Consider the following 15,001-nt stretch of genomic DNA (forward strand, 5'->3'; position numbering starts at 1 on the left):
ATAACTTGCGAAGAAGAAAAAGTTTCTTTTTTGTGCCGTGTGCGCGCTTGTCTTTCTTTTTGTCGGCGAAACGAGAGACATCCGGGAACCGTGGTGAGGCCGAGCTCCATTGCAGATGCGTCGTTGGTCGCTCGCTGCTGCGCCGCAGACTTGCAGTATTCGGGTAAGTGAGCGTCTTTCGCGGCGTGTCGACTGCATCGGTGGCCGCGGCCTCTCTCGTTACTTGTTCGCCGTTGCGTGGACGTTGTGTCGGTTTCGTTGCCCCCACACCACGCCAAGCCTTGCGCGGTGCGGTTTCTTTTTTTAAAGTGGGGGATCCATCGCCGCGAGGCTGCTAGGTAACGGCAGTGTGTGTCGTATCTTGCCTTTTAAAGGGAAGAATGGGAGGCTCGTGATTTATTACTTCACGTTTTAGCCTTCTCGACCTTTCTCGTCAACTGTATCTCTAACGTGGGTACCGTTTCCTCGCCATCTCTCGTCCCTCCCCTTTTTCTTTTTTTCTGGTGCCGCCTGGACAAGACGTCGGTGGAAGAGGTCCACCTCAGTCGCCACCATTTCTCCGGAGATTGAACGCCGACCGTGTTTCTCAGCACGCAACAGCACTGGTCAACAGTTTTATATGACGTCTTTATTTTGGTGGATCGGTGAGTGAGCGTTTCGTTTCCTTTTTATGGTCTCGCGCTCCCCTTTCAGCGGCAGGGGCAGCTGCGAGCTGCCACGTTTGGAGATTTTTAACAGCTGAGAGCGTTTCGTCAGAGACTTTGAGAAGGGTTCCGGAGGAGATATGCCAGCCTGGCAGATGTGTGCGATCGCCGCACAACTGAGCTCTTAGCGGCGCGAGGATAATTTTTTTTTTTTTTCCTTATGGTTTTGAATGACACGCGAGGGCCTTGCGTATGTGTACGCAACATACGTTAGGCCTAGACGTGTGCTGTCGCTCGCGTACGACAGAGCGCACGTTCTGCTTGTCCTCCCGTCTCCTCGGTGACGCGAAGGCGCCCGAATACCGTGACAACGTCGGCGGGGGACAAGTTCTCCGCCCGATTCTGTCGTGGCGACGGGAGTTTTCGCGTCTCGGTTTTTTTTTTTTTTTTTTTTTTTTTTTTTTTTTTTTTTTTGCGCGTGCAGTTGTGGCTTCGCGCGACCTAAGTCACTGCGGCGGCGACGGGCAGGGTTTTGAACCCGTGGTGTGCGAGAGCGAAAACCGCGAGCGGCGGGTGTGGTGTCGAAACCGGGAGCTGCCTGCCGCCGCCGCGCGGTTCGGTGTCCTCTCGTCGGCATTTCGCAGGGCTTCGCGCCTCTGCACCCAAGAGGTCGTAGGCCTAACATGTGACGGACGGAGCACTTTCTCGAAAAGTCTGGATCGTGCGCGACGGTCGAGACGGGTCGATTTCGGCCTACGCTGTTAAATGATGGGTAAACAATGCCGTCCGGGAAACGTAACTAGCCTCACCGCCGTATGTGCACTCGCAAACTTGCAAGCAAAAAGCGTTTTGTTGTTTCCCACCGCGGAGAAGTTTCACGGAGGTTCTGCTGTCGATTCCTAGCTGGGCGCCTGAAAGTGAAAAAAAAAAAAAAAAAATCTGAGCGGGAGTCTTGTTTGGAAACGGGGCGCTCGCGACGTGGCCCGATGATTGTTATTCGTGTCGTGCTGTTTTATTTTTCTGTAGTTTCTTAGCAGGCGGTTTGCCCCTCTTTTTTTTTTTTTTTTTTTCGACCGCAAAACTGTCCTACGCAGACGCGCCGGGTTGGTTTCTGTTGTAGCTTTGGTTGCTGGCGGCGGCGGGAGGGGAGAGGCCTTGTCGCTGGCGCATTTTAATCAGTCGTTCATCGGCTGCGTCGGCACATTTATCGGGGGCCGAGCTGTTTTCGTCCCGACTGTTGCTGGCGTCGCTTGTCGACCGTGTGACGGAGTAGTCTGCCGCGCGTGTTTTTTCACCGCGCCGCCCGTGCAGAAGTATCGCGCACTTTTCGTTCCAGCTTGCCTTTCGTGTAACTGCTCGCGGCTTCGGAAACGTTGTGGCAACTTCCGCAATCGACCAGACCAGCGATCGCTTTTAGATGTGGCCATCTATACTGTCAACGCCCCCCCCCCCCCCCCCCCCCCCCCGGTGTCAATCTCGGTGCCCGTGGTGTTTGGATTGACCGTGTGAAGCCCGAGGTTTTAAAAGATATGAACTTTTTGTGTGGTTAACGTAAGCAAGAGACTTTATATATTGGTGTCTTGTAAGTAGAGAAAGGCGAGACTGACGTCGAATAAAGATTGGTAGAGTGGAAGTCAACATCCATAGTGATATTAATGTTATATACGAACTTGCAGTACACTGGCGCGGTTTAATCATCATGCTGCCTCCACAGTTCCCAGGCCTGTCGAAAAATAAAACCAGCGACCTCGACTGCTGCATGCCTTGTGGCCCCACGTTTGATCTAAGCTCGTCTATCTAAATAAAACTCGACCGTGTGGGCGCGGTGGTATTTTCGCTGCCACTTGTAGTATCTAACCTCGTCTATCTAAATAAAACTCAACTGTGCGGGCACGGTGGTATTTTCACTGCCACTTGTAGTATCTGGTTTTCGTTGGGACAAATGCCTCGCTGTCGCTTGCCTAGATTTTCGTTCTCGTTTTCTTGGCTTCCTGCGTCGTGTTTCTCCTTTCTGTGTTGGTGCTTCTAGAGGAGCTTCTGTATGAGCTTGGTAACTATTGTTCACATATTTGGACCGTACCTGCGTTATCTTATCGCCAGCAGGCACCTCCTGGCATTTTTGTTAGCGGTTGCATGGGCAACCGCCTGCCTCAAGTTGCAGCTGTGCTCTTTTTTTTTTTTTTTTTTCGAAACCATTGTCACTGCTGACGTGGGACGGCGTGGACGTTATCATGTGAAACACTGTAGCGTGCCGCTTCCTTTTTTTTTTTTTTTCTAATGACGCATGGAGAGCACTGTTTGTTCTTTTGTTGTTCAGTTGACCGTTCCTATGCTGTCAATGCCATTTAGCTCGAGAAGTTTGCGAGCTCTTCGGACAGGAGCAAGATAAATTGGGCAAACAGCTTAGGGCATGTCCATAAACTTCCTACTGTTTACGAATTACTGGAGCTGTGCACACCGGTAGCAAAGCTGGTAGCTACACCTTGTGACAATTTGTCCCACTACAATGTGTTTGAGACATCTTTCAGTTCCATGAGCGTTCTCGTCAAAGGGAGAAACCATAAAAGGACTTCGTGTTAATTGTCGTCACTACAAAGCGTTTACACCAGCAGTTCAGTAGAATATGATGAGCCACGGCAGTATTGGCATTGTGGGCTATCTGGATAAACAGTGGGCCGCTACCACCGTCATTTTGGCTTTACACCTCCAGTAACCCGCTATTCTGCAAACGGTAATGTTTCCGACACGGCAAAAATCTTTATGTGCAGCCATTTGTGTCGTAACAGGAGTGTAAGCTTTTGACGCTTGGTTCTGCTGTGTAAGTTCACACAAAGCAAGTTCACAGCCTGCGTTACATGTGCCGGGGGGTGACCTTTTTCAATGCCAGTGTCAGGCGGACTTGTCGAGGCCTGCGAAGTGCAGGGAGTCTGAATGCCTCCAGCTGTGTGGGCCTCCCATATCCTTGTCCTGGCATTCTTTAACGACCTTCCACTCTGCTGTTGAACAACAGCTGGGGGAAGGCTCTTTCACGCTTGATGGATGTGTCAGTGGGGCCCCTTGGGGTGTGTAGAAATTTTTATAGGCGGTCGCAGTTGCTATTCTTTAAAAACCAGCTGCAATGAACTTTCAGGCCCCTGCGTTAAAAAAGCCTAGTTTCAGATGGCGTGCGTATATGAGTGGATGCGTTCCAGAAACTTTGCAGAAATAAGTTTTAATACTGAAACTTAGAAAATATGTTGCCACTATTGATCACTGGAAATGACGAACCTGGAACGTTGAGAACCAGCACAACTTTTTTTGGCATGACTTGGAGATCTGGTGGTGCCTGCCACGCGCTCAGAGGCCATGCCCTTGGTGTCCGCATAATATCCATTGTTACTAAACCACTCTCAAAAAATTTTTGTGGCTCACAGGATGTTTCTTTGCAAGTTCTAGGGTGTAGTGGAATTTTCCTACAGTGCCTGGTAAGGGTTAGGACTCGATGCCTGGTAAGGGTTAAAACTCGGAGAGAAATACATCATTTTAGACTGATTAGGTATTCTTTTAAAAACCAATTTTTCTCGGTTTTGCTGCAATAGATTATATAAAAAAAATTTTTCTGTCTGTGTCAATCCCGACAACAGTACGTTTCGTCGCTGATTTCAAAAGTATTTTTTTCCTTATTTTGGCAGTTGTGGCTTGGTAGAAGTTCTCGAAGCCAGCTAGGTCTTTGTCTCCTGTAGAATACGATCGTAGTTCATCTTTACGGATTCAAGAATTGAAGGGGTCTCTGGAGAGACCCCCGAATTTCATGACATTGCGGCGAGGGCACGGCATTATGTCCCGGCCGTGGCATCTGCATTTCAATGGCTGACGAAATGCGAAAACGCCTGTGTACTGTGATTGGGTGCACGTTAAAGAACCCCATGTGGTCAACATTAATCCGGAGTCCTCCGTTACGGTGTACCTCATCATCAGATTGTGGTTTCACCACAGAAAACCCCAGCATTCTTTTTGTTTTTTACGTTGCGGCAAGCTTGTGTGCAAACTTTCAAGGCGCCATTTTCACCTGTCCCTTGGTGTGTGTGTGTGTGTGTGTGTGTGTGTGTGTGTGTGTGTGTTTTGCTTCTTCAGTCTCCTCTAGAGTGAGTGTTTTTGGTATTGTAGGTTAATTTTCAACTACAACTCAAGGGATCTTTCTCTTTAAAAGCCTTGTGGATCTCAATGAATGTGGCTTAGAACACGGGGCTTGCATTGTATTATATGCTGCTTGCGTGAAACTGTCGTCGGCGCAGTTTGACCTACCTTGTGGTTGCTAGTGTGTTATCCACTGTCAGTGTTTCGTGAGGCAGCTGCCAACCCCATGAAGGCAAGGAAAGCATAGGGGAAATGAACTGTGGTTTCTAACTATGGCATTAGGTGGGGCTGGCTTACATTTCCATGGCCAGGTGTAGTGACTCAAAACACCCAGAGAAGGCCGCCACTGTAGCTCAATCGGTAGAGCAGAGCACCCATACTGCAGAAAGTTGTGGATTCGGCTTCCACTGTAGGCAAGTTGTCTTTTTGTCCACTCCCTTTTTTTCCGGTTGTTTCGACAGCCCATTGAAAAACCACCGGTAATTTCCCTATGCTTTTCTTCGTTTCGTAATCTGTTGGCTTCCTGTGGTTGTGACTAACAATTGATCCTCTCGATTTCCCTTCTTCTCGTTCACTTGTCAAGCTTGTGTGTCGAATGCAAGGCTAGCTCCATTTATGCCCACTGCTTTTTTGTCCTCGTTTCTGTTGTGCCAGCGCCCTTTTAGGGAGCAGATAAACTGCCGACCGAATTCCATGTTTTGCTGTTGTAAACAAATGCATGTCTTGTCATGTCTTGCTTCAGTGAAGCTGAGCTGTGAGCCACCAACCAGCAGCTATGTGCTGGCTTCATTCTTTTTTGTCTTCATTTGGTTGTGACTAAAAAAAAAAAATTTGCCCTCGGTTCTTCCACTTCTAAACTAAGCTCAAGGTCGCGGGTTCAGTCCCGGCTATGGCAGCTCCCATTTCGATTTGGGCAAATTTCGCAACCACTCGCGTAACTATTAAAAATACCCAGCTGGTCAAAATAATTCTGGAGCCCCCACTACGGTGTGCCTAATAATCATATTGTTGTTTTGACACTATAAACACCATTTTTTTTGTCACCATTTTTTCTTCTTAGGCCCTCAGTTCCCCTTTCTCACTCTGTATACAGTGCTTGATTTGAATCAAATTTTATCCTAATTGAAGCTCATTTACAATAGCTTGGTTCTTGCCATTTGCATTGTTTCAGGCACAGTGCTGAATAGAGTCCAATGTCAATTGTTTCAGTTATTCCAATGTCAATTGTTTCAGTTATTCCAATGTCAATTGTTTCAGTTATCTTTAGGGTGTGTGAGTGCTAATTTTCCAAGTTAATTGAATGCGAGTTCAGCTGTGAAGCCATATTGGTTAGTGTATCTTGCAGATAAACTGATCAGATGCTTCAGATTATAATTGACTTGATCACAGCTTCATATTTCCGTTTGACTGCTTTGCAATTCAGGAAGAATGCCAATCTGTTTGGTGCCTACTTGTCTGTATAAACTTCGTGTCTGACTGGATTGTGTGAAAACACGTTTGGTATTTAAAATATTCCTTGAACCAGTGATCATAATTGATTTTGTCAACCAACGGCTCTCAGTTTAGGAACAGAATTGAATAGCAGGTTAATCTATTCTGTTAGTTTTTCTAGTGTTATTGCACTCCTAATTATTTTCGCCTTTCCACAACGTGGGTCTTTCCGGGGGACCTTTTCACGCAGCAAGTAGTGCCTCGTGCTAGAAATGCAGCGTGCGCTTCCAGGATGGAACGCAGAGAACGGAGCTCTTCCTACAGCGGCTCGTCATCCGAGAGCTTTCTCCCGTTGCAACAATGGATGCTCCCTTCATAGTGAGACGTGCTCAGGGAAACATTGTTTCTACCCCATACATGCATGCATATCACGTATACTCTGCGGTTGGCTCGACCCAGTCTCGCGATGGCTTCCTATTCATCCCATGTGAGAGGACATCTGAGACTGGCATCCGGAATCGGCAGATCGCAGTGATGCCAGGCAGGAAGCCCATCTGCTTCTATCTGAAGCCCTGCGCTGCCAACTCCTGTTTTACTGGAAGCCTGGCTGCTTTCCTGAGTCTTATTTTGCCAGCAACGAATCTGCAATTTATTGGGCTGACTTGTGAAAAACAAACTGCACAAAAAGGTGCGATTTTCACTGTTTGCTGGGTTATTACCTACCTCCCAAGAGTCCCAAATTTTCCGTAAAGTTTGAATTGGGGCTCGTTTTAAGATTTTATGAATGTTACGTTACTTTAGGAGAAATAGAGTTCACAATGTTTTACTTGTTGGTCGGCGCAACTAATGCAGTACCGTATTTTCCGGCCTATAAGTCGCACCTTTGTATAAGACGCACCCCCCTCAAACGTCGGTTTTTCCTGAAAACGTATACAAGTCGCACCGGTTCATGTGACGCACCTGTTTGTTCGGTAAGCGATTAAAAAAAACGTTTCACTCCGTGAACACGGGTCACACGCAAGCGTATGGGTGCCATATATTTCCACTCCAGGCGCATTTATGCCGTCGTGGTTGCTGCGATGTTCTGTGTAAAGTCCAAGGGTGATAACAGCGTCCCCGCGTGCTGTATGTGCGAGTGAAATCGTCCGTCAGTGAGCCGAATCACGCATTAAGGGAGGAAAGCGGGAAGGCAGCGCGAGAGGGTGGGGGGCTTGTACTCTGCTAGCAACTGCGTAGTTTGCCCAGCGGCGCACGCCGTATTTTGACAGCGATCTGCGGATGCGACGAACTCGGGGTCGGCAGAGTCCTGGTCGGCCTGCCGCCGTTTGCGTTGCTGCTCCGTCCTTCTCGCACGCCGCTCGATCACAAGAACGTACCCGGTACTGAACCATAGCCATTAAGTAAACCAGCGCACTTTGCATGGCCATAACATCAAATCTGATTTTGACGGCAGTTCTTTAAAAAAAAACGTACATAAGTGCACCGTTCTATAAGATGCACCGACGAAAAATTTGAATAAAATATGCGTCTTATACACCGGAAAGTACGGTAAGTCTTTTTAGGTGGTGAAAAGACGCACAAGGGATACTTTCTTCGAGTTTGTGCAGACAAGTTCCGTGAAGCAGGCGAACTTTACACTATAGTCACTGAAAAGGTCACTGCGATCTAAACACAATGTGTTGCTTCTCAGTATTTGTTGTGCTAAGATAGCTGTGCTGTTTGCTTGTTGCATCTAAAGTTAAATCTTTAATAAAAGCTGTGTGTACCGTTCAAAACGCGGGGGCACAGAGCAAGCTTCAAAAAAGATGCATGCCATCATGAAAAACAAAACTCTATAAAGCATAGCCACAAGCCAAGACATCACGTGGATGCGGCATTTTCTGCTGCTTGCAGTTAGTGTGAGCTTTGATAGCCAGCAAAACAAGCGCAGTGCTACCAAAACTTGAGAGCGCAGGGGTCATGGGGTCAAGCAAAAACAAACCTTTTGACCACCAGTGCTGAGTTTTTTAAAAATCGAAAAGTGGACAAGTGCCATTTCTTTCTGTTATAATGCAATGTACTGATCTATTAGCTGTGGTTGACTATAATAGGGATGGTCGATTATTTTATTCAATTAATCATTCCTCATTTTAGCCTTCAATTGATTAATCACTTTCGATGCAAGGTATTTCATCGATGAATTTAAATTTTACTGGACACCTTAAAAAGGTTGAAACAGTGATCTGCTTTTGTAGGGCCCTATCTTAATGTTTGAGAGGTGGAACCAAGTTATAAATGCAAGGGTATAGAGTTTGATAAAGAATAATCTTTAATTTGTTAAATACTAGAGTTCGCACAAGTATCCTTTGAAAAGGTGAACAGCATATTGTACAAAATGGCACTCGGTGCAGAATTAAACAAGATACATGGCACTAGTGAATCCCTGTACAGTACAGTTAAAAAATAATGGTAAAAGTGATAGGTGAATTTCAACTGAAGTATGCAACAAATTGCAATATGCACAGCGGAAAAGAAAATTGCTGGTTTAGGATTTTAAGCCACATGCTCATTTCTACAGAGTGAAGGATGTTGGGGTGAAACCGACGGCCTTCTTTGAATGGCCATACAACCGGCATGCGAGAATAGACGCTTGGGAGCTATGGATTTGCCGGAATGGACATGAACTCCATCGCTATGTCAAATACATGCTCCAAACCCGCGCGCATGCTGTGCCACGTCTTTAGTGGATTGAGCGGCACGACGATCAACGAGTACGTTGCTACCAAATGACTTGGAATTGTGAGGGAATTTCAAGCCTCTGGCTTCGAGTGGCGTGGTGGCATGTGCGGTGTGGGGGAATAGACGGGAGCGCTCGGCTCTGTATCACTCGGGACTCGTAAAAACAGTGAACAGTCGCTCTACCACAGCCGCATAGTCACTGCTCATGTACCGCCATTCTAGTACGATATCAAAATTTTCCGCCACTCCTGTCAAACTCTAGAAAAAGATTAGTCAAACATGTCTAATCGATTCAGTCAATTAAATGAAAGGTGGACATCGATGAAGAATAATTGTTTTGCGGGATACTTTTAATCGAATAATCGTTCATTTATATTACCAACCCAGACTACAGTGACACAATTATGAGGCGTTACATACATCGTCATGCAAAGTCCCAATCGTGTCCTACATGTACCTTAATTTCACTTATTAACGCTCAGTCGTCAATAATATTGATCCATTAACCTTTTTCGAGCAATGATCATTTTAGCTTGACTCAGTACTTGCCTTTAGTTTCCCTTTAAATGTGTGCCGTGTTTTACATGGTTTGACTACGTAAGTAAGCTAGCATAATTTCTTGCAGATGTAATAAAAATCCCACTACCTATTTTTGGCTAAATGCTTGACACAACTAGGGCTTTATTTTGCGACATTTCTATTTAACTTTTATAACGTTATGCCAAGAGTGCGATCTCGCCAAAGCGGACTGTGCGGCAGCTTGCGAGCCTTGCCCGTATGGATTGTTAGGCAATACAGCCCCCAGGGATGCCCAGCCATAGTAAGACATGCGATGCAAGGGCCCATAAGCAAATGCAGAGGCACGCTCTTGTCAGAAAAACAAAGCCAGTGAGAATCTTGCAGTAATCAATTGTTTGATCACTAGACAAGATTTTAAGTTCTCGTATGTTTCGCAAAAAGATGTGCACGTGGCGATATTGCTGGTTTGCCAGTGTACACTTGTAAGCAAAGTAGTGGCACATAGCTGCACGGGCAAGCACCTCGCGATACCACTTTGAGTGGTAAGAAGCGAGACTGAAATCGGTTTTTCTGGTGCTCGTAACTAGAAGTGACGTGTGAGAATGCCACATATAAGATCTGCAAACGCTCGTGTGGGCACGTAGCAGTGAAGTGGGTGACGAGGGGACCTCCTAAACAACCGCAGTTGCAGCCACCGTAGAGCGAAGCTGAATATCGATTCTAGCCCAGGTCGCTGAAGGTTGCAGCACCTCTGGAGCGACACAAGGCAGTGCTTTGTTCTGAAAAAGTGTGTTTTTCAAACGTTCGTTTTGCCGCGCAAGTACATTGTTTGGCCATGAAAACTTGGGCCTTGCTTCTGCTGCCATAAGTGTACTGTTGGTGGCCATCAATGGGGGGCCCCATAAAGGGGCCCTGCAGTGCAAAATATGCGTGTTTCTAAGCGGATCTTTTGGTTGCCTACAGCCGAAGACTTTCAGGCGGCTGCAGGGTCAATACCTGACCGGGTGCTCCTGCTTACATGTGGTAGCATGGAATTTTGACTGATAATTTACCAGTGAGCACGCCTCTTTTCGGCGTAATAAGTCGCGGCTCAACTTGTACATACATCAACACACTTCTCTAGAATGCATGAACCACATTCTCAGGACTGCGCTGTCGAATCCGACGATGACGTGGCACAAAATCAGCTGTATGTGAGGTTGCGCGACTTGATTTACAGTTTCCATTGATTTGTCTCGACCTGGGGGGTCGGCTTAAGCTTCTGTGGCTCGGCTTCTTTGGCCCTCGGGAGTGGGTTCTAGACGAGTGTTCTGACCTCTGTACATATCCTCCTAAGACACCTTGTACAATACATTGCACATTGCCCTAAATATTTTTTATAAATTCACTCGCAAGTGATTACGCAAAATATTCATTCTTGGTATGAAGTACGGTGTATGTGCAACTGTACATAAGTGGTTTACTGATATCCTTGTCATCCGCTTTTGAGGAATTTGACACTCAATTGATCTAGACCTCTGTGTAGTCCCAGACGGCCGAAAGCAAACTTGAGGCGTTTCGAAATCACAGATTGCATGAAAAAACTGGACGCTCCAGCAACATGGCAATGTACTACACGTAGTTTCGTCTTCATCTCCGCGTTTAAACAAGGAAATGGAGTTTTTACCATAGCAAGCATGAGATGTTCACGTACATGGAGACTCACTTTTTTGGCATCTAACCGTGGTATTTAAATTTTTTTAATTGTTTTTCTTAACATAACAGTTGACAATAAAAACAACCTTGAAGAGCAACAACCTTGAAGAGGTATATGTACCTATCATAGATGTGTTTGGGTCTCGGGAGAACATATCGTCGGCTCGTATTTATCTCTGAAGCACAGAGGTCTCTTAATGGAATAACACTTGATACTCAATGCAATGTTTGATTGTCCTCAGTTTCGGATTTGCGCCACCCCGTTTTTGGGGCATTGGGTATGTGCCGCTGGGCATGTACTGGCGCCACAGTGGTTGTGGAATACTTGAATGTATTTAGATGTGTCTCATTACCATTCTTCCTTACACAAGCATCCTTGTAACATTGTTGCGTCAACGTTTGCTCGATGCATCCGCCCGCTTTGGTGTTTGCATTCTGGCATAAGCTCACGATCAGTGTACTCAGTACTGCATAAACTTTATCATTGCATAGAATGAAAATAAACAGTTAACTGTAGATATCGCGTTTAGTTGTATCGAATATCACTTCTTCGCATATGTCTTAACATGTACATTGCATCTGCATAATTTCTCGGCACGCATTATCCCTGTGTTCCATCGCTATGTAGCATTAAGCTCCACTGAGAGGGGCTCATTTACCAATTGAGTGTATGGTGGCTTCTAATGACTGAATGTGATGCCTCAGTCCTGTGTACTAATGTGTGCTAATCGTGGCGTGCCCCCTTTTGTTCAGAATTCTTGGGACGAGGCAATCCAGCAAACTACCGGCAACAGATAGAGCCTAGCAGCTGCACCCTTGAGCCGGACAGGTTTATGCATTTCCGGGGGACCCTGACCACCACCACTGGCCGTCTTCACGCTAAACGAGAAGACAGGTGAGACAGAGCAGACATATCACCTCATTTGTTGTGCAATGTGCTTGTCCATAATTGAAACAAGCAGAACATTTTCCTCAAAGGAGCAAGGAAACCATTGGGAAAATAAAGTTCCTTAATTAAACTGTAGAATTGCTGCAGATCAGGATTAAATTTACGATAAACTTGGAGAGGAGTTCACTGTCCAAAAATTTTTTACAATTTTTATTCTTCTAGTTGTGGTGTTACAAACATGTATCTATGTGTAATACCATGTCTTATTTCTAATGCGAGGTTTATTTTTGTTTATTGAGTCTTTGTTTGAAACTTCGCAGTTGCAGTTTCTCTACCTGAGAGCACTCGGGAAGAGTGCTCTAGGGTAAAGAAATAAGGTTGGTCTTACCGTATTTTCCGGAATATAAGTCGTACCTTTGCATAAGACACACCTGTTGGTTCCATAGGCAATTTTTTTTTTTAATGCAGTGACGTTTCACTCCGTGAACGCGAGTCACGTGCAAGCATATGCATGGTGCCACATATTTCCACTCCAGGTGCATAAACCGCACCGTTTTATAAGACACACCAACCAGATTCAGAAAAGAACAGCGTCTTATACACTGGAAAATACGGTACTTGGATTTCTTAAATCATTAAGAAGCCATTGACACCTCGCTGAGTAAAATCTTGGTAAAAGGTGCTGTTTTTTCACAAGCTTTCCAAGCAATGTGTTTGCCATTAAACATTTTTGTTAATCTAATTTCGTGGCTATCATGTATGCGTACTGTAGTCATCAGTTTGTATTAACTGTACTGTAGAACTCTGGTTATTGATTACAGCAGCAGTGTGCAATGATGGTTCGTAAAAAATTTTTCTTTATGCATGTACATCTTGCCTAATGCATCATGTGAGCCACTTTCTGGCAAAATACTGCAATCAGTTTATTATGGATAAATGTTACTTTTATGAGTAGACTTTAAAAAAAAAACCTTTTAAAGGTTTTGACATTTTAAAGTATTGGACATTTAATCTTCACATTGCACTGTTACTCAGGGCACCGTTGTTCTAAGCAACCTTTGGTCTTTTTCTTTTTCAGGAGAACAAACACACTTTGTAATGCAATTAACAGTTAACCTTCATATCCTACCACGGAATAATTAGGTGAGTTTATGTGCTGCCCTTCCATGCTCGTTTGCATGCCAGTTAGCAGTTAGTGGATGGTTTTAGCGCAAGCTCTTGGTGCCAGATATCACACAGAAGCTATAACTCTGGTCAGTCAGGTGCAGGATTCTTTATTGCAATAGCAATTGTATAGACACCGTCGGCATTGCCATAATGTTCCAGACATAAATATGTGTGTGTGTGTGTGTGTATATACCTAATTAAATAATGAACACAAATAAAAATGTCTGACAACTGATTCAATCATGGCACCTCCAGCACAGAAGCCCGGTTCTCTAGCCATTATACCACATACAAAATAGAACGTCCCTCAAGAATCTCCCGCGTGCAAGCCCATTGAGGCACTCAGTGCGTTTGAAGCACACCCACGGTTTCTCAGTGGTCTCGCCTCGTGCACCATCGAGGTGCGACACGTGCAACCACCGGCAGCGCTCTTGGTCACGCCAGGGTCGTCAGAATATACAAGGCGCGGTTACTCCTATCCAGCATGAGTCAGCTTAGGTGCTGAGTCACGCGAAAAATGTCGCACCTGCGTATACGTTGCACACAATTCGAGGAGTCCAAGCGCAATGCTAAACTTTGCTGACGCTGTCAATGCTTCGAGCAAAACTGGCAGTTTTTCTTTTCTTTGGGAATGAGGGCATCATGTGTCCAAGGTATTGTTTTTTTAGTTCAGAAATCTCTTGCCAGGCTTTCCATGTAGACTTGAATTTAGCCAGTTTACAGTGCTACACATTTGCGAAATGAATCTCTTCCTTTACTTGTGGAAGCCTTGGTAGTCTGAAATCTCGCTCCCACAGCCAATGAATTAAACATTCACCTGCTACTCGTGTCGGCTCTTGTGGCTAATGAGCTTTGTTTGCCAGGATGTGTCGGAAGAGATAGCTACTTGGCATGGGAACGCAAACGCCCAGCTGAAACTAAATAACAAGCCAATTGTGCAATACCTGCAAATCCACTAGCTTCTTCATGTCGGTCAGGCAAAGGCCAGCGAGCATGACTGGTCAAATGCCTAAAGCGTGAATTTCACTTTAATTGTGCAGAAGCTGTAGCAGTGGTGGTGTTAATATCAATAATGAGGTCCTCTGGTGAATCTGGGGCCTCTCTTGGCAGTAAAAGACTTTCCCTCAAGTTCACCAAATTGATTTTTTCGTCAACTTTTTAATGACAGTTTACACTGGCCTCCACCAATCATTGCCACTATCTGAAATATCACTTCAGCAGTTGTAATGTGATGACATCAGCCGTCTTTTACCTAATGCTTGCCTCCTGTACACTGAGCTAAAAAGTTCCCGTATGGTTGAGCCTCTATACAGTAAAACCTTGTTAATTCAACCCTCGTTAATTCGGAAAATTGGATAATTCGGACTTGTCCTCTGGTCCCAGCTGGTGTAGGCATTACTTAATAGAAATGCTCTCGTTAATTCGGACAATTCTTAGAGCTGAACGCCGCAATGTGCGATGAAAAAGAACAAAAATGCCGCTTTCGTCCAGACCGAAATAAATCGGTGGAGTCCGCATTGCCGTAGTCATCAGTGGAAGTCGTACATAAACGGAACGCTTTGTGCCTATTTGTACCGTTGTAGCCTTTATTATTGCATTTTCTGCCATGCATAACACCATGTCAGCCCTGTGCCTTCAGAACTGCATGGTTGCCGTCCATGATTGAGTTGATAGTGGTCGTTGCAAACAATTTTCGGTATGGCTCAGTGCAAAAGCTGTGTGCCTGATGTCACAAACACGGTGGAAGTCGTCGAGGATGAAGAGCTCCAGCTGCATCGCGATGGACGGACGATCTGTTGGCAACCAGCGCACTGGCAAAAAA

General features: G+C 45.5%; 1 protein-coding gene across 4 annotated transcripts in view; it reads left to right on the forward strand.

The window, feature by feature from the left end:
* The first annotated feature begins 9 nt into the window (after nt 1–9).
* Nucleotides 10–15,001, forward strand: part of LOC125939634 (eukaryotic translation initiation factor 5-like) — a 33,967-nt gene continuing 18,975 nt past the window's right edge. The window contains exons 1-4 of one of the 4 annotated variants that reach the window (XM_037720241.2): nt 10–163; nt 520–644; nt 11,877–12,018; nt 13,091–13,155. The gene's annotated coding sequence lies outside the window, so the exon portion shown is untranslated. The other 3 variants (XM_037720242.2, XM_049671165.1, XM_037720243.2) reach the window with 3 other exon arrangements.

The sequence above is a fragment of the Dermacentor silvarum genome, chromosome 7 (assembly GCF_013339745.2).
Source record: "Dermacentor silvarum isolate Dsil-2018 chromosome 7, BIME_Dsil_1.4, whole genome shotgun sequence".
Lineage (NCBI taxonomy): Eukaryota > Metazoa > Arthropoda > Arachnida > Ixodida > Ixodidae > Dermacentor > Dermacentor silvarum.